At 32.1% G+C, this 27,966-nt stretch overlaps 1 protein-coding gene across 4 annotated transcripts in view; it reads left to right on the top strand.

The window, feature by feature from the left end:
- LOC145976385 (uncharacterized) overlaps positions 1–27,966 on the top strand; it is a 44,848-nt gene continuing 16,882 nt past the window's right edge. For 3 of the 4 annotated variants that reach the window (XM_083107442.1, XM_083107452.1, XM_083107448.1), the window contains exon 1: positions 1–966. The gene's annotated coding sequence lies outside the window, so the exon portion shown is untranslated. The remainder of the gene's footprint in view (positions 967–27,966) is intronic. The other variant, XM_083107460.1, reaches the window with a different exon arrangement.

Here is a 27,966-nt window from a genome sequence, read left to right as displayed (position 1 = left end):
GTCTCACGAATCTCCTTCGCGAGAGCTGCTCTTGCTGATATTCCGCTTCGTCCCGTGCCAGGAAGGTGAATGAGAGGGGAGAGGGATATCACGCCTCGCGAGAGAGGATCTGGACAACGGAGCACAGGCGCCAAACGATCGCCGGACGGTGGTGAGCAACGGTGGTTCGCTCCTTCCATCGTTCCTGAAGAGAGAGAGAAAGAGAAACGTTGAAAGATCAGGACCTTACGTTCTGTCAACGCGCGATACGAATACAGGGATTGACAGTGTCGAAATCCCTCGAGAATCCCACCGAATTTTCGCTGTGCGGGAGAACTTTGAGACAAGGTGATCAATCATCGTTTAACGTGCCGATCACAAGGGACTTCTAGTCAGAAAGGATAAAATTTTCCTGAAACGATAAGTCTACGTTGTGTGGTGTGTGTGGTATTGATAAAGGGATAGGCACTCGTGTATATTGCCTGAACGGGAACGATCGAGACACCGTTATCCGAGCACGTGGTCGCGCTAAGTGTAGTAAAAACGAGGATCTTCTAATTGGATATATTATTGAAAAACGGTCCAAAGGTTTGCGGAATGTTCGTGCGGACGTTTCGACAACCCGTATCCTCATAAACGGGCCGACTTTCAGCACTCGTACAGGTGAAAGGGGAGAGAAAAAAGAAGAAAAGGAGTGACCTCTGAAATGTGAGGATAGTGTGTTGTTGCCAAACGAGTGCTCTTTTGTCATCTCCGTCGCCTGCTTTTATTCCTCTTCTTCCCCAGTGTTGTCTTTCCATCTTCCTCTCTGTTTTTCTCTTCTCTCTCTCTCTCCATCTCTCTCCCCCCCCCCCTCTGTCTCTCTATCTATCTATCTATCTCTATCTCTATCTCTCGCCCGTATTATGAGCAGGGCAAAAATGGAAAAGTGTCACGAATCAACGGAAGTGCTACCACCCTCGGCAAGGTCGAGATATGACGTATAAGGTAAAATAACTTACGATTCTCTCTCTTCCTCTTTTTCCTTGTTTTCTTCGCGATATCCTGGTGTTTTTGATTCTTTGAAAATCGTGCGAAGATTGTGTTCGGTATTCGTCGAGTCTAAAGGAGAATATCTAAATTTGGAAATTAATATCTCCCTTATATATATATATCTAACATCAAATCGCTGGTAGAGCTGATAAAATAACGAAAATATGAATTAAAATATACAGAAACATTGCAGAACAGATTCTGACATTTTGAAAAAAATATAAAGACTGTTGATAGAATTTATGTCAATTTAATAAAATAAAATTTAATAAAATTTAATAAAATAAAATTTTATAAAATAAAATTTATAACATAAATATGTATTGCAGTTTATACGATCCATCAAATTACGCGCTCAAAATTGTATAAGTTAAAAATCTCGTACATATTCCTGCTTTCTCTTTGTAAGTAAAATTGCAAAATGAAAATTGCCACACGAGATAACTTACACGATTGTCTTAAGGTTTTAATATTGGAATTATAATACCTATCTCTTAATTGAGTGTCTCGGGGCTAGATTTTCTCGTTAGTGCGGTAGCTCGTTGTCGACAAAATCTCAATTCGTACTCCTTTTGGCGCCAGCGTCTCCCGGTAAAATTACGGCGCCTATTTGAAATGCAGACCTGAGGTGTCGCGAGAGCGCGATAATCTATGAACGGGAACATCAGGAATGAGTGATTGGCGCATACATACAGAGAAAGAGACTTTCATTTGAATAAAGACAATCGAACGCGCGCGCAGAGTCAAGAGTGTGATTACGGAAGTTGCTTCGCGCTTGATGGCTTGTCTATGTTACATTTGACACGTACGCGCATCTCGCGAGGAGAAAATATGGTAATGTGACAGTAACTAGAGCTGATTAGTATAGGATGTAAACATTATCTGCTGCATTATTTTTAATGATGCACAATTTATGATATTAGAAATTTTTAAGTGTTTGGCGAAAAACATCGATAAAGTACTACAAATATTATTTCGCATATCCATGATTATGTAATATTATATAATAATCATAAATTCAAATATTATCTTCTCTACAATTGAGAAAACTAATAATTTTTGCTTGAATTTATATAAAATATTCGTGAAATTATATTTCGTATTTTCTCATGAGAGCACAGCTTGAAAAAGCCTTACGTAATATGGAATTAATCGCACATATTGTCACGGGGATCAATGACAGTTCGCGTCTTGACATTTCGCGCGAAAAACGCATCCGACATCTAACACGTTCGAAACCAGTTCTAAAGCTGCGCTTGCGAACTCCCTCCCGAGCAAAAGCAAAGTCACCCACGTTCGTTCTTATATCACGATTCGTTCTGCCGGAAAGTAGACATTGCAAAAGCTACGTTTCTGCCGTTTCCTCGTTCATAAATTTACGTGCCTTCAGGCGTACGCCTTGACTGCGCCCATTCGAGAACACGTGAGACCGCCCGATTCACGAGACAAGCAGGAGACTTTGATAAATATATTTATATTGAAACAATCGAAAATACTACATATCGCATTAATGCGATATGAATACAAAAAAATGACTATCACTAAATTATTCGGAAATGTATATATAAAATATCATTCGCATAAACATGCCCGAAATTTTAATTTAAAATAAATTTATCCGAAATTTAGAGTTTTGGAATACGATTTTATTTTACATGCAATACAGGAAATATATTTAAAACTAAAATATATATATATATATATATATATATATATACAGGGCGATCCTGAAAAACGTTATGTCTTTAAAATGACGTATTCCTGACACCATTCTAAGACAATTTTTCCTTTACCAAAATTTGATTTGAAGCGTAGTTTTTGAATTATGAGCAAAAATAGTTAGTAAATCACGCGTCGGGTACAGAAAGCAGGCAGGAGCGGCGCGGCGTGCCGCGAGCGCGGGCGCAGCTGACCGCCCGATGGGTGATTATCACCGCATGAGTCGCTAACTATTTTATCTTATAACATAAAATTATGCTTTAAATAAAATTTTGGTAAAGAAGAAAATGTCTTAGAATTATGTCAGAAATATGTGTTCCTTAAAATAACGTTATTTTAATAGTGAAAAGTTGTTCCGGATCGCCGGCCGTCCGACGTTGCAATCAGCTGATTGCTACACGCGATGTGTGTATGGCGAAGTGTGTGCGTAAGAGAGAGAGAGAAAGAGAGAGAAAGAGAGAGAGAGGGAGGGTAGGAGGGACAGACATTCATACACACGCACGCACTTTTTTTCTCGCTTTCTTTCTCTCTTTTACGCAACACTCATACACTCTCTCATTCAGTCTCTCACTCACACTCTCTCGGTCACTCACTCACTCACTCACCTGCTTACTCACTTGCTCACTCACCTTGTAGCAGCGTAGCGAATCTTCATGCTATGTATTGTTGTTATCTGCTGCACGGTTATGATTGCTAGAGATGCGCGACACATCGAAATTTTTTCGATTATTAGTCTCACACTCGATTGACACAATACAGATTACACGATAACGAGTTTACTGTTTATTCACTCACTATTGATTTATCGATACCAAAAATTACTTTCAAAGAAACGCGAATGCAAACAGCACATGACTCGACGCGAAGCGACGGACCGCGGAGACTGCGCGACCACAAGAGTTATGTTGCCAGAAACGCGACACGCGACATCTAACAAACGACTTGCGCGTGGCGCGTGATTGACGCGAGATAAGACGAACGATCGGCTAAAACCTTCGCATTGCGAATGCGGTAGAAAACATGAAACGTATAATGACATACTTAAAAAATTAATTATTTATTATAAATAATAACTATTTCTAATTATAATAAATAATTATTATTTTAAAAAGCATGTGTTGTACGTTATTACGTTTTCGAAATTATTGCATTCACGATGCGAAGATTTAAGTCAATCGCAAGAATAATGTAATTTTAATTACGTCGCGTGTCGCGTTTCTGGCAACATAACTCTTGTTGTCGCGCAGTCTCCGCGGTCCGTCGCTTCGCGTCGAGTCATGTGCTGTTTGCATTCGCGTTTCTTTGAAAGTAATTTTTGGTATCGATAAATCAATAGTGAGTGAATAAACAGTAAACTCGTTATCGTGTAATCTGTATTGTGTCAATCGAGTGTGAGACTAATAATCGAAAAAATTTCGATGTGTCGCGCATCTCTAGCAATCATAACCGTGCAGCAGATAACAACAATACATAGCATGAAGATTCGCTACGCTGCTACAAGGTGAGTGAGCAAGTGAGTAAGCAAGTGAGTGAGTGAGTGAGTGACCGAGAGAGTGTGAGTGAGAGACTGAATGAGAGAGTGTATGAGTGTTGCGTAAAAGAGAGAAAGGGAGCGAGAAAAAAAGTGCGTGCGTGTGTATGAATGTCTGTCCCTCCTACCCTCCCTCTCTCTCTCTTTCTCTCTCTCTCTTACGCACACACTCCGCCATACACACATCGCGTGTAGCAATCAGCTGATTGCAACGTCGGACGGCCGGCGATCCGGAACAACTTTTCATTATTAAAATAACGTTATTTTAAGGAACACGTATTTCTGACGTAATTCTAAGACATTTTCTTCTTTACCAAAATTTTATTTAAAGCATAATTTTATGTTATAAGATAAAATAGTTAGCGACTCATGCGGTGATAATCACCCGTCGGGCGGTCAGCTGCGCCCGCGCTCGCGGCACGCCGCGCCGCTCCTGCCTGCCTTCTGTACCCGACGCGTGATTTACTAACTATTTTTGCTCATAATTCAAAAACTACGCTTCAAATCAAATTTTGGTAAAGGAAAAATTGTCTTAGAATGGTGTCAGGAATACGTCATTTTAAAGACATAACGTTTTTCAGGATCGCCCTGTATATTGTATAATATAGTCATGATGCATTCACACATTAAAATATGCGACATACAAAAGTAGTTGTAGAATTTTTTCTTAAATTTTTCCGTGAATTATAGACTGTGTGTGTAAAAGAGTAGATTTAAGATATATTAATTGATATAATATAAATATTTACAGCTACATAAAATACCAAAAAAATGAGCTATTATTATCGATTAAAAATTAAATTATTATTTATCTTTAGATGAGTTTAAACTGACCAATCAGACATCTCTAATTTAATTGGTCAAATTATACGTAAGAATAAAAAGAGACGCGAGTCATAGAATGTTCGATTAAACGAGATATCAACAATACATTATTCATAGAATAATGAGCTTGCATCGATGGCGCACGCAAAGATGCACTACTATAGATATCTCGAGGACAGTTTAATAGTTAATTGATAATTAACGTCATAATTTTTATCGTTGTTTTCACAACAACATCGTGAAACCGATGTTGGGGCGTCGAGAGCTCTCTTGTCCCGTTATTTCCTTCTTCCGTTGCCTTCGCTGTTTCACCTCGCGCGATCCATCTCTGTCTCGCTATCGGCAATTTGTTAGAATCAGTTTCGGCGAATCCATTGACCGTCCGCCGATTGCAATAAATTGCAAATTACATTGGATGCAAATCTTGCGTGAAAGTAATTGTAAATGATACGTGCCGAAATCCCTTAGGAATACCAATAAATCGCGCGAGCAGAAAATTTAAGGAAGTAAATTGCCATGAGTTTCTCCCGATCTTTCTTTTATTGACAATTGGTCCTTCACACACATTCATACAAATTGTTGGGATTCTTTTTGGTTTCAGCAATTTTATGTCATCATCATCATCATATATATATGATGATGACATAAAATGCTTTTATTACGATTATAAGACAGAAATTAATATAATTATGCGTGGTAAAATAAAGAATACTAGTGATATAATCTCACATTAAAGAAATAAAAATGATAAATTTTTATTTATTTATTACATAAAACATTACATAAGTATTATATAAATATATAAAACATATAATATAGACAAAATAAAATATATATATAAGGTATATAATAATATAAACTATTATTATTATATTTTTTCCATAAGTTTCCTTTTCCTTCAATGGGAGCAGAATCACGCATATTATTTTATACAAAAAAAGTGAATCAAATTATATAGAGCTAAATATATGATGTAACAGAAAGCCATAGACAACAACATATTCAGTACATTTTTCTCTTCAATTCAATCCTTGTAAAACCGAATAGAATTTGGCGGTGTTAAGCAATATTGCACAAACGACATCAGGATCTCCTATCTCTTTTTTTTACGTTGCTCAACAAACCAGGCAAATGTATACAAGCGTCGACAGATCGGTATTTGAATACGGCGGCTATTACGAGAATACAGAGCATGACAATCATGAGAGACTCCCAGACGTCCGAACAATGTCCTCACTTCAGTTATAGACTGGCGCAAACGGCAATAAAACGGGCCGCAAACGACAATACCGTCACCGAGAGTACCGGTCATTAAGTATCTCTGTCGCATGATCTACCAATCGTCTTCCACGAAATTGTACATTGTTACAATTCCATAAATTAAAAGGCAGAAAGTCAATGAGAAATATTTGCAGTCTTTTATCGTTCTTTTAATTTGTTTCCCTTTTATTCCTTCTTTGTAAATCTTGTCCTCACACACACACACATACGCGCGCGCACGCACGCACGCACACGCACGCACGCACACACGCACGCACGCACGCACGCACGCACGCACGCACGCACGCACGCACGCACGCACGCACGCACGCACACACACACATACATACATACATATATATATATATATATATATATATATATATATATATATATATATATAGAGAGAGAGAGAGAGAGAGAGAGAGAGAGAGAGAGAGAGAGAGAGAGAATAGCTTTCTTTTAGTTATAAAATTACAAAATAAATTTAAAATATTTAATAAAATATTTTTCACGTAAAATCTTTTCTTAAAAAATGTTAGATTTCTAATTTAAGTTTTGTTGCCTCTATCTTATTTCTACACTTTTAACATAAAAACTCTTCAATTATATAAAAAATATAATAAAAATATTTTAAATATTGGAAGAATATAATTTAATTTTATTTTTTAGGATCAATATAGCCATATCCATATTGTTTGTCCAATTTGTAAATAAATTCTGCATGAATAAGTGCAATTCTTTTTTGTAACATAAACTGTTGTTTCACTTTGTAAGGCAAATTATATCCTATTTCAAAGATTATTATTATTTTTAATTTTTATTTCTAAATTTCTTTTCATGCACACAGTTTTTTTTTTCAAATTATATCTCCACAAATTATTTTTTACATGAAATCTTCTTTTAAAAGAATGTTAGATTTCTAATTATTAAATTTAACTTTTGCTTTACTGTATCGTTTATATATTATATTTTTAGAATTAAAACTGCTTCAATTTTATGGAAAATTTAACAAAATATCTTCTTGGAGAAGATTATAAAAGCGTAATTTAATTTTTTATTATTATATATATATATATATAATGTGCAACTGTTAATTGCAAATTAATATTTTTTTTAAACAACTATATGTTTTCTTTAAATTAATTGACTCCTCTCGTTATTTTTTACATAAAAATATTGAAGTAAGATTATCGAATAAATATTTTATGAAATATCTTACAGTTTATATAAAATTAAGAAATTATTTCAAATCTCATAACTCGGAAAGTACTTAATAAAAAAATATTTTATTAAAATATTTTGGAAAGCTTTCGAGATAAGCTATAAGAATATACGACAAAAAATAGAGGATTTCATTTAAAAAATTCAGAACGATCTTCACGACGTAATCTTGACGACGCTGTTCAATGTTATAGTAATATTACTATATAATGAGTCACTTAAAATTCTACAACTTTTGTATGAAGCATTTTTCTTTAAAATGCTTTATTTTCGAAATATTTGGCCGTTCCAAGACTTTTGAGGCATTCTGCATATATGTATATATATGTATACACAGGGTGTCCCAGACTTAACGAATCAGCCGTTAATAGCAAATTCCTGAGATCATTTAAAGGCAAAAATTCTAATACCAAAATGTTGAGGAAGACTTTATAAAAATGTTCAAACTACTGACTACTGTCGCATTGAAGACACAATCGCGCTCACTGTAGAATCCTATTTTTCATTGATCTCTTTATCGATATTATCGCGCTGTACGCCTTGATGCACTATGTCCCTGAAAGGGTCTCACAGGAGAACGTAACGCGCCGATTGGTAATCTTTAATCTTTTGTAGCGCCGACACTACATCTTCCTCAACATTTTAATATTAAGGTTTTCGTTTCCAAATGATCTCAGGAATCTACCATTAACGACTAATTCGTTAAGTCTGGGACACCCTGTATGTGTGTGTGTGTGTGTGTGTGTGTGTATATTTACCGTCCATACATTCATAAATAAATTATTTGAATGAGCGATGTATCAGATTTTTTGCGATATAAACAGATTCGCTTTTTATGCAAATTATACTCCGCCGGAAAAAGAGCTTACATAAGAACTTAAGTGGGGAAATTTGAAACAATTTCAATAGTCTTTTCACGGGGATACCAGTAGCCGTAAATGTAAATTCGTTTCACAAGATCTTCGGTAGCATAGAACTACAATGCGTGGGCTCTTCGTCTCTGTTTATATATTTTCGCACGTACAATGGACTGGCTGTTTTTAAATTAAATTCGACGACTATCGTGAATACCATTATTCAGATCATTGCCGTTTAAAAGACTCCATCTTGCATTATGGACGATTAATACAATGTGAATCGAAAAAGTCTTTGAATTTACGATTCTCATCGAGTGTCGATGGGACTCCGAATAACGAGCAATCACTGCTTCGGATGCAGTATCTCATTGATAATGATAAGTCGTAGGAACTTGTTGTTTCTCGATTCACTTGCAAAGGAAAAATATGCGCAGACCGGTTCATTTTTACACGAAATTATTACATGTAATCCGTCATCGGTAATGCCGCATCACGTCGAAACTTATCGATTCTCGCTCGCTCATAAAAGTTATTTTTTCTCTGGATTTTATATAATTAATATAATAGTCCTCAAAGTACTACCGGGAGGATTTGAAATTGAATTGGAATCTTGAAGTCGTATTTTTAATGTCGATTCGGTGAATTTTGCGAATTCCAGCGCTTGCGATGGAAATGACAATTTATTGATCGAGGATGAAAAAATTTCACAAAAACACGGAATATTTCATTACATCTCGTTGGAAATATACACCTAAAGCACTTTTATGCTGCTTTCTTGCATGCAGCAAACATTTATACTATCGAACATGTGTATACTTTGATTTATAATATGCATTGAAGTAAAATCATTGTATAAGGACAAGGCACACTTTTTTCTTTTAAGCAAATTATATATTAATTATAAACAAGATACGTTTCTTTTAAGCAAATTATATATTATTAATTAATTATTTTCTAATTAATTACACAGGCCTGCGGGGGCAGTTACAAAAAGCAGAGTAGCTGAATTTGATAGATTTTTTGACGCTGAAAACAAATCTGGCCTCAGAATTTCGCCAGCACATCAGGTTTTCGAGTAATTCATATTTAAATAGTCGAAAAATGGCAATTTCAACAAATTTCATGAATTTCTTATGAAAGAACCTAATTTTTTGAAATATTTCTACCAATGCCATCATATAATGCTAGTCTACATCTTTCAAATCCATTTTCGATTGCCGCTGCACGATTTTTTTTCGCTGAGATATACAAGTATGAAGTTATAAGAAAATTTACATAAGCATTAATATGACAAATCCATCTTGAAATTTGAAAAAGCTTACATGTCAGGTTCGGTTGTCCAAAAAAGTCCTGTAAAAATATATCTAATACAATTGTTACACATTTTGATAAATTTTTCTAAATTTTATATCTTTTTATTGTGATTCTGTCTGTCATATCGGATGCGCTATTTTTAATTTCAAAAATGACAGGCGATGTTCAAAAATTTATATTTTTACCCAAATTTTGATTCGTGATAAGACAGAGAGATAACATGGTTTGAATTAGAATAGCTTATTGGATCACAATGCATGACCAGTCTTATAACTTGTATATCTCAGCGAAAAAAAATCGTGCGGAAGCAATCGAAAATGGAATTGAAAGATGAAGAATAATACTGTACGATGCCATTGACAGAAATATTTCAAAAAATTAGGTTCCCTCATAATAAATTCATGAAATGAGCCGAAATAGCTATTTTTGGACTATTTAATTACTCAAATTACTCGAAAACCTGATGTGCTGGAGAAATTCTGCAGCCAGATTCGTTTTCAGCGTCAAAAAATCTATCAGATTCACCTTCTCTGCTTTTTCTAACTAATCAAACCTAAAGTTTCGCCTGTGTTATTAATCGTTTCATTATTAAAATACAAGGAATGCGAAAATGATCGTAAAAATCTAGTCTGATAATTTTATCATTAACTTATAAAAATACAACCTGTAATTTTACATAATGAGCTTTTATAGATTATATTATAATAATGCTATAAGAAGCGTTATATCATTCGTTATTTAATTGTAATGGACGCGACATTGTTAGCCTTGATGAAAATGCGGCTGCGATCTTCAAATGGACATGGCGACCTTGCTAGCGTAGAGAGATAATTGTAGCGATGGAAACTTAAATTTGAGGCCACAGTCTACATTCGAAATGTAAGAACGACGATAATATCGCGTAATGTGGTGGTGAACGAAGACGTAAAAAAAGGGCGGGACAGAACCTATATGTATCATTATTCCACACGTGTGTATAAATATGTTACCGCTTTTGAGTCTCATACACACATCTCGTTGACCCTCTTATTTCACCTTGCGATTCACTTTCCTTCTATACGTTGCTCGATCGAATATTTATAATTTTAAATATACAGCTGGATAAATATTTAGCGATGCAATGCAATTTAATTTAATTAATGTTGTGCACGAGATAGTACACGCGATTAAGGAATGCTGAAAGTACGAAGACAACATTTCGTGTCCAAATGACTGTGAAACGAATTGACTTTGTGATTTTCGACTACACTGCGTTAATTATTTTTTAGTCAAAAATAATTAACTCAAATTATTTTTAAGCAAAAAATTAATGAATCGAATTATTTTCGAGTCAAAAATATTTGAATCAAAATTATTTAATATCATAATTTTTTTTATATAAAAATTTGCCGCAGAATTAAATGAAAAATGAAGATAAATATAATACATGCAATTCCCCAAATTTAATTAAATAAAAGCGTATATTATCAAAAAGTATCCATAAGTAAGAGAAAGACTTATATAAGCTTTTGTAGAGAAATGTGAAAATTTGTTCTCTTTAACAGTGCGATATAACAATGAGAACTTATCGCGTGTGCATTAAATGCGTTTCTGATTTGCTTAATCAGCTCTCCATCATCGCTGAAGCTTGCACACACTTGTTACTTTTCGCTCGTCATTGTAAGACAAGCCGCCTCCTGTCTTGGCATTGTTACACGCGGACATAATCATGAATTGAAATCGAAACCAGCATCTTAAGACGGTCAGTCATCCGACAAATTGAAGGGATATTAGTGTGTATAAATGTTGCGTGTGTGTATGTGCGTGTATGCTACGATTTTTGTCGCTTATTCTCATTATTCATTTTTTCATTCTCGAATCAGAATTATGATCCTATTTTCAATCTCAATTTTCTCACATTTATAAATTTGAAAAGATTTCGACAGATTTGATTTATATAGAAATTGTGGAGAGATCTCCTCTCTTTTCTCTCTCTCTCTCTCTCTCTCTCTCTTTCTCTTTTTACTTTGTGCCTCCAAAAAACGAATTTTCAACTTAGAGGTTTAAAAGAGAAGTTTTGAACAAAACTATAACTAAATGGTTTCGAAAATAATCGAAACAGATGTTAAATTAAAAAATTAATAAAATAAAAAATAAAGGTTAAATTAAAAAATTAATAAATTAAAAAATAAAATCGAAGGTAGGAGAAAAATTTATTTCTACCATGTTTAGCACTTTAGCGTGCTGAAAATGAAAAAGGATCTATAATTATACGACAAATTTGTCGTCTAAAGATACTGCAATCCATTCCATTTGGCTATTTATCAACGGATATAAAAGGATAGTAGACGTTAAACGTGATTGCCGATTTGTCAGACTGAAAACGGAAATATTCTCACGATCGATGCGGTCTATTAACGATCTACCTGCTCATTAAAATTGCAGAAAATCTTCGCGAGCCAGCAGAGAGAGAAAGAGAGAGAAAGGTACTTAGATTATCCCATACATCCTTTCACCAATTTTCGTTTCGTGCATCATTAGGCGACGGCCTTGTAAATAGTATCTTTGAGTATCATTTCGTTCCAAGGTTGCCAGGGCATTTCTAATTTAGACATTGATTAGATCTCTTTCTCTTTAAATATATCGCGATAGATCTTAATATCTACGGAAGCCATTTCGCGGAGACTTTTTGCGAGTTTTGTGAAAACTGATAATCGCGATTTTTTTGCGTGTTAATAAACGAAAATATTAGAAATGTTTAGATTTTACTCAGCGCAAAGAATAGTAAAAGATTATTTATTTTTCGATTTCCATGATTGATTGAAAATTTTGATTTTCAATACCATTCGCTATGTTTAACGTTATGTTTAACCTTTCGATTCAAAAGTTCGCGAACTCATCGAATGTAAATGCAAATCAAATGTATTCGACGATTTACATCTAACTTATCGATGTGCGACGCCAAAATTTATGTACGAGAGCGCAAACTATTTTTTCGCAGTGAATTTATCAACTCTTAAACAATTTCGCAAATCTCGATATTTTAATCAAAGCAAAAAAATCTTAATTAATCAAAAAAGATAATTATATCATTATATATTATTATTTACTTTTGTATTCTCTTATCATCAACATTTTTCATATAATTATTTATTTTCTGTGAATATAAAAAAGATAATAAAATATCTAGATATGTGCTTGAAAGCTCAAAAGTTTAATTCGTTTGTAAATAAAAAACGACCACATTTTATTATATATTTTATTATTTCTCTGAGAAATCGTAACTCGTAATCGTATTCTCGATCGTGAAAAATACATCACATCCGAAATGTTAATCCTTTGAAAGAGACGTTGCGGCAACCGGGAGAAAGAAATAGGCCACGAAGATGACAATACCAGAAGATAGTGTTGGAGGCTCCGCGTTCTTACAAGAGAGGAGATGGGAGACTGTGCCAAAGGAGAGACGGGAGAAATGGCGTTGACTAACAAACGATGATTTCGTCGTACAGCGTGAATATTTCATAAGGAAATGGTCAGAGATGTCGCGCAGAAGTTGGGCACTGTGATGATAGCGACCAGACGGATCAGCAGATGATCGAGCGTGAAGAAAGGAGACGAGAAAGACGCGTTTACGACGAAAGAGAGAGAGGGGAAGAGGGGGGGAGGGGGAGGGGGGAGAGAGAGAGAAAAGAGGAACGGGACAATTGCGGAAGACGATGGAAGGCAAAGATGGATGAAGCGAAAGAGGGGTTTAAAGAAAGGGAATCAGGCCACAATAGCTGGGCAATAACCCCCCTCCCCCCTCCCCCGAAAGAAAATTCATGAAAATCTATTCCTGATTTCGTAGCCGATCGTTGTATATATTTATACGCGATATGGAAGAGTTTGTGTGTATAAGATCTCTCTGGGTTTTTTTTTTGTGTGATTGATCGAAAGAGGAGAGTCCCCTCATAAAACATACGTACCCGTAAAAGCACGCCCTGATCCGATTTAATATTGATGAGATGCTTAATTTCGAGAGTCGAGGATAGCCTACTTTCTTTATTTTTGTACAAAAGGCGAGTTAAGTGTTTGTATTCATCGATAAATGTTGATAAAATATTTTAATCGCTTATTAAACCACCAATCCACTCTAGCAATATATAAAATTGATAATTTTCAGGAATTTTTTGTTGAAAAATATTAAAAATTGATCCCTTTAGTATATTACACATTTACATAGATTTTACATTGATGTTTTTACATAATATCAATATTTTTAAATCTGATTCGACGGTATAATATGCTGCTTCTCGTGTAATTCTCATGTTATTTGAAATGAATAAGCTCGGTCTAGTTTCATTATGTAGAATATTTATGAGATACTGAATCTAATTAGAGAAAATTGTAAAATAACATTAGTGTTATTTTAAAATTAGATTTTAATTAAAATGTTAAAATTTATTCACTTCTCGTAAATTAGTATTGATTACAAATTAATATCAAATAATTTATTGTACTTAGCTAATTGTATTGATCTCATACCAGTTTTTATTTTTACTTTCATTATTTTTTTAGATCTGTAGTTTTTTTAAGACGTTTTTTATGTACTTAGCGTACTTTTTTTATCTTTGTAAGGTTTTTTAGAGGGATATCACCACTTTTTGTAAAAATTTATACTATATCTGCAAAAAACATATATGCATTTTTTTAGCATTTAGCATTTCGAGGCTAACTGAATAAAAATAAAATGCGTTTTAATTTCTTAGGAAGAATCTATGTACAATATTTCTGCAATGTAAGATAGATTTTATGGCAAATGTTATTTGAAGTATACAAACCCTCACGAATTGCTTCTAAGTACTTGGCTAGTTGCAATTATTAATTTCATATTTAGTTTTGATACTTAATTTATTTAGAGGATATTTTTAAGGGAAAATTATTTTTAATTTTTATTAACTTTTATTATTTTTTAAGTTTTAGGGGAAAACATTTAAAAAGTTTTTTTATTTTATACAAGTTGTCATGCTTTGTGTATACTTGGTGTATTTTCTTTTATCTTTGTAACATTTTTCTTTATGGGATATTACTGCTTTTTGTTAAATTAATACACACAAAAAAGTGTGTGTGTGTGTGTAACCTTTAATCACTTTATCATTTCTCTTCCATGTTATATTATTGTATTATCTCGCGAAATTCTTACTTTTACATTTAAAAAGTTGAATTTAAATTTTTGTAAAAAAAACATCCATTAGTTTCTCTAGGAGTCTTAACAGGTCGCGTATTCTTTTGCGGTGTTTTTTGAAATATTAGAGATCACCCAAGGAGTGATTTTTGAAAGGACAATAAATTAGTTCTAGATAAATCTTCACTAGAAGACTTATCTACCAGCACAGCTTTTATATTTTTGTGGCACCGCTTCTACGATACTAGATTTTACCCTGAAGGGATGGTTTCTGAAAATTGTTACTATATAATAAATTAGTCTTCTTACAAGATTTACCTAATGGCATAGGTTTTATATTTTTCTGGTACACTTTTCTGATACATTTTCGAGATATTAGAGTTCACCCTCAAGGAGTGGTTTTTGAAAATTGTTATTATACAACAAATTAGTCTTTGTAGTAATCTTAATTAAGGGCATAAATCCCGCATTTTTGCAACGCATTGTTTTCGAAATATTGGGGTTCATTCCTAAGGAATGGTTTTCGAAAACATTGTTATGTATTATACATTAAATTAATCTTTTTACAAGTCTTATCTAACAGCACAGATTTTATATTTTTGTGGTACACCATTTCTAATATATTATATATTATATAATATATATTAGATTTCATCTCCAAAAGGGTGATTTTTGGAAATTGTTACTAAAGGACAAATTATTATTTCTAGAAATTTTATTTAAGTTCCATATTTTTTCGGTACACCATTTCTATGATATTAAATTCCATCGCAAAGGGGTGGTTTTTAATTACAATTTTTAAAAATTGTTACTATAAGATAAATTAATATTTCACACGTATACACACATATACACATATCACACGTATGCACGCACATACACATATAATTTACATGCCGCTTGGGGGACAAAATCCTTTGCATGTGTGCGTGCGAGTATACGTACGTAAGTCTGAACCTGTGGAGAATGAAAAATGTCACAATTCTGATATACGATTATCATTTTTGAAGATTGACTGCACCGATCTTATTCAAACTGGTTGCAATCGAAAGCTTATATTCACATTATATCATAAAAGTGCCGTTAGGTTTATGATTACGGCTTTAGTTCCTGAGATATTTTAATCGAACGTTTGACATAAAATTCCGGATAAGCTACTTGGTAGCGCCGCATTCAGAATAGTGACTCTCAATATTCGAATTCAATTTTTTATGTACTTAGTGTCGCGATGCTACCACGTCGTTTGATATACATATATATATACATGTCCCATTTTAACTTGGACAGTAAAATATCTCAAAAACTAAGCCTAGCAAACAAAAATGTTTCAGACAAAAGTTGTATGGTTTGGTTATGGGGGCCATAAGATGGTACCATTGGTTTGACCTTGAAGAGTCATTTGTTCCCCCTCGAAACCATACAACTTTTGTCTGAAACATTTTTGTTTGCTGGGCTTAGTTTTTGAGATATTTTACTGTCCAAGTTAAAATAGGACACCCTGTATATATATATATATATATATATATATATATATATTGCTCAACAAAATTATCTCATAAGTAACTTCACATCAAAATATCGCATAGATTTTTGCAATTAACAATTCCATATTTTTTCTTAAAAACAACTATGTGTTTTCTTTACACCAATTGATTCCCCTCATTATTTTGTACATAAAAGTATTAAGGTAAGATAATCGAAAACTGAATATTTTACAAGATATTTTACGGTTTATGTAAAATTAAGAAATGATTTCAAGCCTCATAACTCGGAAAGTACTTAATGAAAACTAACTTAATTATAGTGTTTTGGAAAGCTCTCGAGATGAGCTGTAAGAATACGTAATAAAAAGTAGGCAGTTCCATTTAAAAAATTGAAGGTGACCTTCACGTGGCCTTCAAGTAACTATTCAAGGTCAAATTAATGACACCATCTTATGTCCCCCTTGAAACCATACAACTTTTGTCTCAGACATTTTTCTCTAAAATGCTTCGTTTCCGAGATATAAATCTGTAACACTTTACGTGGGCCACCCTATATATATATATATATATATATATATATATATATATATATATATATATATATATATATGAATTGTTTATAGGATATTAGTGGGTATTATTTTTAATTATAGTTGAAAGCATATACATGTAGAGAATTAAATGTTTAATTATTTGCTACTTCCCGATTCGCACTATTTCGCTAACGGAAATTAATAACGAGCTAATCGATTAATTAGGAAGACACTTTCTAGAGCGTCCAATTAAATTACATATGTTCAGTCTATCGATCTTGATGCGCCATCACTCACAGGCGTTCCCCCATTTAATTTTTACACTGTTGCGCTTCTTGTGTCAATCGATTTCATTCCTTTTAAATCACATTCGCTCGTTAAAGACGAAACGTTATATTCTGAATCGAAGTAATCATTCGAGCTTGGAACAAAATTTGTGTCGATATTTACTCGAATTAATATCATGTTTTCGAAATGGTATTAATATTACTTTATTAGGTGAATTTACATGTTATAAATATCGACGTTATCAATTTTATAATAATATAAAAAACCTTTTTCACGTTTTCAAATGAAACAATTGCATATAATTTAGCACATAAAGTATGTCAAAGTTCTATTAAGTTTCATCCAAAATTTGCAAAATTTAAAATTGTTAAGATCCGAATGATATCTCTCTAACTCTTCTTTCTAAGGAATCAGAGATTTATATCAGACAAATTCATATCTTTTAATCATGTTTCTTTAAATCGCAAAAAAAAAATAAAATAAAACAAAATATAAAATTAAAATATAATATTATAAAATTTATAAAATATAATTTATAAAAATTTATAAAATAAAAATAAAAAATTACAATAAAAATTATAAAATTTTTCGCGAATTTTCCCAATTATATTTTTTAAAAAAATCATCTTCCAATACTAACAATCAGTCTCACAAATTCGCAATTCCGCCAGCAGGTAGAAATCATTTTCAGCGCAACTTAACAGAACTAAGAAAATTGTTGTGCTTTGATGACGGTTGTGTTTAATAGCAGAATCAATTGTTTGATATCTCTGTTACGCCAGAACTTTTCGACATTTCCCCTCCCTGATCGTCTTCTTCCTTTTTCCGTCCCTCATCATCCTAATTCGCTGTTCCCCCGACGAATTATTACGGCTCCAGCGCGATGAAAAGATGTACAATTCACGGGGAAGGCTGGCGGGGTTTATTCGCGATGAATCTTGATGCTGCATACCTATTTGTTATCCACAGCTGCAGGTTGAATACTTTCACAGCCGATTTTTATTATAGGCAACTTTTTATTGAATGTGAAACTATATTATAAGCAAGACCAGACAGATGTCTATTGCATTTATACGTTTTTCAGTATTATAATATACTTAAAAATAATCCAGATACATAAACGATAAAATTTAGAAATTCAGTTTCTCGTGCAACTGATACGATTGTATTTATGATTCTTTTTTGGAAGATACCTATTTTTATAATTTTTCGTTTGTTCTTAATTTCTCTGTTTCGCTATTTATACAAGAAATTTACGAAATTACCAATCAAAAATAACGAATATATTAATGAGTGGAAATGTGTCAATGAACGAAAAGAATATTAAAATTTAAAAAAAATTTTTTAATCATATAGAAAATTTAATTTTTCTCCTTACAAAAAACATTTTCTTCATGCATTAATATGTTGATAATTGATATTTTTCGTTATTTCTGATAATATTATGCATTTTTTGTATAAATAGCGAAATAGAAATTGCGAAAGAACGAGAAATTGTAAAAGTAAAATTAATTTTCTAATTAATTAGTCTCGCGAATTTCTTTGACCACCGAGTCGATATTCGAGAAGTGAAATCTCAATAAAATTCAGGCAAGAGATGCGAGAGCAACAAATTAAGTGAGCAAAAGTGAGACGCATGCGTAAGAACTTATTAAAATCTCGAAAATTATGGCCGAATTAATTTTTTCGATTTCAACGCGAATTGTAAATACTTTCTTCAGTTTTAGCATGCAAAATATCCATCATAAGTTAGTCTGTAAAAAAAGAAAAAATAAGTTAATATATATATAGTTACACACATTTATGTAAAAATAATTTATCAAAAATTTACATTCCCTTTTCTCTCTCCCTCGCTCTCTCTCTTTCTTGACGGATAAAAATACAATATTGAAAAGGGATTAACATAGTAATTATTCTTTTTATATAATAGGGTTCACTCATGAGTAATGCGGAATTCGACGAAATTGTTTGCTTTACGATTAGAGCATAGGTCGAGATTCCGCATCGGCTTGCTTTACACTTTTGTGGAGAAAACATCTCGAGTAAGTCGCGCTATATAACTAAATCATCGTAATCGATAGAGAAAATTTTAAGCCGCTTGATATCGAGATATGTCCGCGCGCGCGCGTTTGGAATCTCAAATATGTATTGCATTATAAAAAGGAAATCCTTAAATGATGAAGAAACGTACTGAGCGATATCGCGTCGTTAAAATCGTCGGCAGGTCCGTAATGCCAATTTCTTCCTCTTTAATATCTCCCGAATGCTGTTCGGTCATCAATCGCCGGAGCTCACTGGGCCGGAAAAACGCGTAAGGAATTCACGAGATGGAAGTTGGCTCGGACAGATTATTCTCATCGTTGCTCAATCCTGAAACGGCCAATCTTACGATATAATCGCGACAGAATCGTATTACTCAATAGCTTCGATATTTTTTTTTGTGAGACGATGATAAATTTCTTTTCGTCGACTTTCGATATCCTCGCGCTTCTTCGCGATTTTACGATCTTGTTGTCACAATCGTCTTCTTGAAATTTGTTACGATTAATTAAAGCAAGAGAGATGTCATTAAATACCAGAAAAATATGTTGGATTGTATATTAAAATTTTTTATTTTATTCAAGATATGTAAGCGATGGGGCGGGGGAAAGGGGCATGCCAAGTTTTCATATCTTACTTCGACTTGAAGGTCGTTTATGCGATTTAGAATTTGTGTAAAACTTATTTAAATTATATACATCATATAAAAAATGCTTTAGGAATTAAAGTAATCTTAACTCATTTAATATCGATTATGAATCAATACCACATAATTTATTGTACCTGGCTAATGGTATTGATCTCATATCGGTTTTTAAATATTTTATTTTTATCACTCTTTTAGATTTTTTTTATGTACTTGGCGTATTCTTTTACCTTTATAAGGTTTTTTAGGGGGATTTCACCGCTTTTTGTAAAAATTTATATTATTTCTGCAGAAAATATATATTAGATTTTTTAAAGATATTTTTTTATGTACTTGACGTATTTTTTTTACCTTTGTAAGGTTGTTTCTAGGGGGATATCACCACTTTTTGTAAAAATTTATATTATTTCTGCAGAAAATATATATTAGATTTTTTAAAGATATTTCTTTATGTACTTGACGTATTTTTTTTTACCTTTGTAAATATTATTATTAAAAATCTCTCCGGAAGATAAAATATATTCAAATTAATAAAATTTTTAAGAATACGTAAGAATTTTTAATTACAGTTTTGTTGAAAATTTTGTAACTTTGCTGTTCTCTTTATGTCCTCCAATGGAGTTAAAAATCTTCTTCCCTTCGTCTCGTTGTCAGATCGTTTCTTTGCGAATCGCAAGCGCGACGATTATTTTTACTTTAATTAATTTCTGCGTGTAACAGGATAAACATTGGTCATGTAATCCACGCATATTTATCCACTTGTTATCCAAACGAAGCACGTCCCTGGGTTACTTGTCGTGGAAAGGTTTTAACGAGGAAGATTTTAATCGACCGTTTTTTCTCGCATATGACGTAATTCCTCTTTCTTCGATTGCACCAAGAAAAAGAAGAACCAAGCCAGGACCAAAAGAAGAAAGCGAAATTTTCTCCCCGTGTATATAATAAACATTTCTTCATAATGCTTGAATTATTCTCTTATAATACTTCTAAATTACTTAAGTAGTGTGCGACTTAAATTTCACTGCATTGTGAACTGGTCATATTTTTTTTTCCTTCCGAAAACATATTATCTATTTTTTCATTATGACATTATTAATCTAAGAATTATCAATACTAACAATACTCACGGGAAATTTTAAATAGTTTTACGATATTCAAGTATACAGGATAAAAAAGTGTAATATAGCAAGAAAAATGCCCTTATTATTCACTCATTGCTCAAACATAGTAAGTTTATCAATAAGTGTTATTAAAATAGGAGTCGATATATGATAATCAACGGAAAAATCGCATAGAACTCTGCTTCAAATGTAATTTTATATTTAGAAAGAATTACAAAATCAATCATTTTTAAGAAAGAAAAATTGTAAAATTTGTTAGTAAGTATTTTTACATTCCACAAAAATAATTGTCATTGTGTTCATATATATGTTCTCAATGTATTTCTCAAGGTACAATTTAAAATATAACCAGTAATAGAGCAATATATAAATGATCCTATTATATATATATATATATAAAATAAAATATAATATAATAAAATTATAATGTACAGGGTGTCCCGAAACTAATGCTTGATATTTTAAAGGCAGATTCTCTGGTCAATTTAAAAACGATTTTTCCTCAGCGAAAATGTCGAGGGAGATCATTATTTTTTGCATATTCCCAATTTTTGTCATCATGTATCTTTCTAACTAAGCCTCAAATTAAAATTCTATTAAAGTAAACTCTACCTAAAATTAACTAAAGAATGTGACTTTATTAATATTTTATTCCCATAAGCCTTAGTTTGCAAAAAACCCTTTATTTTCAATCGTTTATAACTCGAAAACTATTAGTGCCGCGACATTTTCGCTGAGGAAAAATCGTTTTTAAATTGGCCAGAGAATCTGCCTTTAAAATATCAAGCGTTAGTTTTGGGACACCCTGTATATATAATAAAATTTTTCTTCTTTATTTCCCTATCTCTCTTCACTCGTCTCAAATCTCGCAAAACAACTTTCAGAAAGATCTTATATCGCGCGCGAATATGTGTCGTCCTCAGTTTTAAATTTTTGTTCGTGCAGCAAAGTTATCACTCGTTTCTTACTGAGAGAAATGAAGTGGCCCAAGTGTGCATTGTCGTTATTTTAGTCAGCTATTTTTTTCGACTCTGATAATTTCCTTATTCCGTCTCTTCCATCCATGATAGCGTTTTGATAATGTGGTGAGAAATCGAAAAAAGAGAGAAAATAAAAAGACACATGTCGATTTCTGCATTTTTTCGTTTTCCGTATATCGGATCTACATATGAAGATCCCAATTGTTCTCTCTCGATAAACCAGCTAAAAAATGTCGACATTTAATTACGACGGACCGCTTTAAGACGCCGCCCTGTCGGGGTGATAAACTGTGTCACATGTCGCTAAATTGATATATTGCGCGATAAGAAATTATTATTTTTGAATGTGCAAGAGGCAATTGAAAAAAAAATTTCGATGATTGGACATATAAAAATATATACGGGCAGATAATTGTTTTATAAATAAATATTATCTGAATATATAACTGCAAATAAATTTTTTTTTTAATTGCATATAATTTTTTCTTCTTTTTATTGAATTCAGAAATATATATGTGTTCTTTTTATTTCTTTGGCGTTTTATATAATAATAACAACATTTTCCGTATTTTTTTCAAAACTTTTTAATTTGATTATAATAATTGATCAAATATATTTTTTACATTTTTATAGAATTCCCATAGAACGATGAAAAGAAAAGAGAGAAAGAGTTGATTGTTATATAAATGTGATATATATAATATTGATATATAATAATATTGAATATGTTGATGCAGCCCAATATCTTCCATTTTAAAAAATTAAGAGAAAAATGTGTATTTGAATGAATATCTTCTGAAAAATTTTATTTAGAAGTCTTAGGTACCAAAAATTAAAAATTTACAAGAATAATTTACTTTATTAGCTTCCCATCAATTTTCTAACAAATAATAAAGTCTTTTTCTGGAAATTGTTGCAAACTTGCCACTTAAAATTTTTGCAAGAATAGCTACTCCAATGAAAATAAAATAAAACATGGTTAAATTTATCATATATCTTTCTCGAAAACAAAAATGTATTTAGGTTCTTTTCGTAAAATCGTCCAAAAAATAAACGGAGTGGAAACTTTTCGTTGGCCCACTCATGTATCAACATCATGTATTTTCTATGTAAGTTTCTCTTTGAAATAATGCAATTTTCACTGTTTTCCTTCTCGTAAGAAATCACAGGAGAATACAAGTGCATCCTCTCTCGCGTTTGCTGCTGATACATACTTCTACCATTATGTTACCAGATATCTTTCTTGTCCAATTACCTCATTACTATGTTACTGGAAGCGGCTCTCTTTATAAACTTGTGAAATACAGCGTGTAATACGAAAAACTGACCACTCGGCTCTAAAGAAATATATTCATTATATTGAAAGCGAGTAAATAGTTTCGCCTGCTCCATCTCTCGTATCTATCTCATTATCATTATCGTGTTATAACCAGCAACAACTGTGTGTTCTACTCACGCTTTTTAAAGAGACGGCGAATACGATGTAACGCGATCACGTAACGCGCGAATCTTCCTCGTTAGAAAGAAAAATCGTTATTACATGAAACGCTTGAATTTATCAGGCTCATTAGCCGCTATGATTCATCATTAATGCATATGCGATGGGTCAGTCGGCGGCTCTAGGAGAAAGGACGTAAACAATGGATACAAAGGATATTCGCACACATATAGATTGAATCATTTTACCGTCGATTAAAGCCGGGAGGATATAGATCTGCGTAGTATAGTATCTTTTGAGCGAACAATCGTGTGAAAATTTCAATTTAAATTCTCGGAAAATTTGCAGCGAGAATGATGCTCATACTATAGGATGCTGCACTTATGTTGCAACGATAATATGGTATTTAGGATACGCTCAAAAACGAGCACATAAGGTTATCATCCGAATGTATAGCATATATATTTATTACGTTTGACATATCTCCGATGAGCCGATCCTTGATTGAATCTGATTTTCCAATCTCCTACACGCATATGAGCTTAGGAGCTAAAATGTTTGTTTTCTTAATGTTTTCGATATTAAAGGGGGAGAGGCACGCCAAGTTTTCATATCTTACTTCGACCTGAAGGTCATTTATGCGATTTAGAATTTGTGTAAAACTTTTTTAAATTATATACATCATATAAAAAATGCTTTAGGAATTAAAGTAATTTTAACTCATTTAGTATCGATTACGAATTAATATCACATAATTTATTGTACTTGGCTAATAGTATTGATCTCATATCGGTTTTTAAATATTTTATTTTTATCACTCTTTTAGATTTTTTGATTTTATTACAGATTTTTTTTTATGTACTTGGCGTATTTTTTTACCTTTATAAGGTTTTTTTAGATATATCACGTATTAAAAAAGAACTCTTCTCATATACATATATAAATATTTAAACATAAGATAGTATATTTAATATCTTTCAGTAATATATATATGTGTGTGTGTGTGTGTGTGTGTGTGCGTGCGTGTGTGTGTGTGTGTGTGTGTGTGTGTGTGTGTGTGTACGCGTGTGCGTGTGCGTATTATGTTGAAAATTATTAATATTGAAATCAATTAATTATAAATTTTACTAAAATTAACTTGAATACTCGCAAGTCATTGCTTTTATTATTTTCATTTGGAATCCGATTAACGTGCGTTCAGCAGATGAAATAATCCGCGAAAGAAGCGTGCAGTAAAAGATTCTGGCAGAAAGGCTGAATGCACTGGCAAAACGTGCTTTCAAAATACGCTACGCATATTGAAAGGAGTTGTGGAACATTTAAACTTTTAAATGTTGCTCTCAGTTCGATCGACATCATTCATTATTCATTGATTTTCGTGCGCTATGAGGAGTGGCGCAGCAAGAATTAATTCGCCAACAATGTATCGTGTCGAAAGATATACACGCGCCCGCATCGTCGATTATTATTTATGATTTCGCGGGACTGAGTGTGTAAGAATGTGTGCGTGTCCTCCTGGTGAACATACGCGCTAGTCCACGTGCGCGGCGCCTACGCGCGCGTGTTTCTTGCCTTGTTTCTTTATGTCACTTTATAGCCAGTAGCCTTGCCAATAACGCGCGCAATTCGCATTGTAGTTCACTCGTAAATATGTCTCTCTAGGGTGTCTACTTCCTGAACAAGTCTGAGATTTCTTTTTCAGAGAACTAATAAAGTTAGAAAATTATTATGGAATTTTATTAGAAATTTTTTTGAAAACAATTCTCTTTTTCATAATTTTACTCTTATATTGCAAGTATTTGTCGATTGATTGAGATGTGAATTATACGTGTCCAAAATATATTATAAATATATATTGTTCTCTTTATACATATATTCAATATATTCATTTGCGACAAACTTAAAGGGGTGATAGATTTTTCGACAAATGGAACAATTTTTGTTAAACAACCCGTGCCCTATATAAAAAGAATATATTCAATATTTTAGTATAAAATATATATGTATATTCTCTCTCTCTCTCTCTCTCTCTCTCTCTCTCTCTCTCTCTCTCTCTCTCGCTCTCTCTCTCTCGCTCTCTCTCGCTCTCTCTCGCTCTCTCTCTCTCTCTGGTTTTATATTCGATACTTTAGCATATTTGAAAATATACACATTCTTGATTATGACCTTATATGATGAAAAAATGAAAATGTGCAAGTGAAAAATATTTATCGTATAAAAGCTCTACAATTCTTTTTAGTGCATTTTCAAATATAACATTTGAAATTTAAATAGCTCTTTACATATCTTTTGAGCAAAAACACACATATAAAGAAACTTATGTTGAAAAATTACATTCAAAAATTCTCTGATTTTACTTGGAATTTTGAATAAAAATACTTAGAAGATTAGAGAATCTTACTTTTTTTTTTTATAAAATTTGAACAAACATTCTGTTCTGTTTTTATGACGATTTATTTTCTTTTTTTCGATGGATTCTTCGTTTTATGTCTCGGATCGAGATTTAATGCTCTATACATAATCAATTTTCCGAACGATATAATTGCTTTCCTTACAAATAAAACGACAAGATAGATAGATATTTATACACGATACCACGATTATATAAGGTGTATCATATTATGGTTTGGATAGATCGCACTTGTTTGAAAATGTGAGTACAGATCTACGGACATACATTTCCTCCTTCTGTAGATTATTTTTAGCACATGTTTTCCTTCACAGCAGGAAATTGAGCCAATAAATAAGAAATCTAATACACGTTTGTGTATCTTTGTGTCAAATTAATAAACACATATTAATTCACCAATGATTTATAATTCATCAGTGATTGCGTGTACTTCCATAAGTGTACTTTTCCCTATGCTTTAATAGAGAGTATCCGTTTAAGGTTGGCCTTATATCCTTCCTTTTTTTTATTTATATCCTCTCGAGATTTGTGAACGTTGCGCGGCGTCAGAATGAATTATGTGCATGTCAAGTATGTATATATCAAAGAATTCTTTTTCTACGAAAGTAAATTAATGGCACTTTAATCTACTGGCAACGTTACTGGCATAAACCGACAGATGAAAGGCACGTGACGATCGCAATCAATCGGTTCTAATCGACGGCCTGACTTCTTGGAAGCGAAAACCGGCCTCGGATGTCAACGTGTGACAAGTTTGTGATCTAAGGAGAAATAATTTTTATTTTGTTAGATAAATTTTGAATTATTATTTAATAATTGCAATTTTGATTAAATAATTATTTAAATTATTTCCTGTGTTATAATAAATAATTAATATTTGGAGATAATAATTTCATTAAAACATTTAAAAATATGATATTAATATGATAAAATACGATATTATCAATTAAGACTTTATTACGTGATTTAGAATTGTTTTATGCTCAAGTTACAAATATACATTTTCGCGAAATTAAATGTTATTACCTGAAATAATTTAATTTTAATATATATATATATATATATATATATAAATGAAAAAAATATTTATAAATTATTTATATACAATTGTATTGTATTGAGATGTTAAATAGCACTTCAACACTTCTACAGTATTATTAATAAAATATTAATATAATAAAATTATGTCTAGTATTATTAATATAATAAAATTATGTCTATATGTCTATATATGCATTGATTATGTAGGATCAGGATATTATATTTCAGGACAAAGATTTTTATTTATTTAGTAACTAATAATAAATAGTATCTTAAAGAAATTAATCAGTATATTAAAATATATTTATTATATAATATAGAAAAATAAAATTTATTATATAATATATATTTTAGATAATTATTTAATAACAATTATATATTAGCTACAAAATTATTAGTTAAACATATTAACTACATATTTATCTGATAAAATAAGAATTTTTTTTTTAAATCGCTCACATACTGTCATATATTGTGAAAACAAATTTATTTAGAACAGCAACTTATCTTTTACGCAAAATATCTCAGATTATATATATATATATATATATATATATATATATATATATATATTTATTTATTTATTTATTTATTTATCGGACACATTTTTCATGTACATTTTTCGCCTCTTTCCTCGTCTCTTATTTCTCAACAGAAAATCCTATGAGACTATGAACTTATGAAATTTGGTTAACGCATAAGTTTTCTTAATTGCATGTCAAGCTGTGAAGGTAAATGATAAGGTGAATTGTGATTAAAAAAACATTTAAAATTTCATGATTCATCACGTTTTATAGAGACTTCGCTGAGCGATCATTAATCTTCGAAATCTGTCGTCTCATTTACTCGGAAGCACGCATGCGAAGCACATCAATGACCTTATCGGCTACTATATTTTTTCTCTTTTTCGTGTTGAAAATGATTAAGGTTCATCCGATTGCCGTTACTTTTACAGCGGTGGCCTTAATAAATGTCACGAAAGGAAACAGAATATTGTCATTAGCAAACGCAATCTCATGTTTTCAAGAGAACAGCGTTATTCTTCAATTTTGGATTACTTCTTTTTATTCTAGCAAAAATATTAAACATAATAGAAAATCA

This window comes from Camponotus vicinus, unplaced genomic scaffold, assembly GCF_025532165.1.
Source record: "Camponotus vicinus isolate PSW18456_S1 unplaced genomic scaffold, iyCamVici1.0 SCAF_1, whole genome shotgun sequence".
Classification (NCBI taxonomy): Eukaryota; Metazoa; Arthropoda; class Insecta; order Hymenoptera; family Formicidae; genus Camponotus; species Camponotus vicinus.
This window is presented reverse-complemented; position numbering and strand designations above follow the sequence as displayed.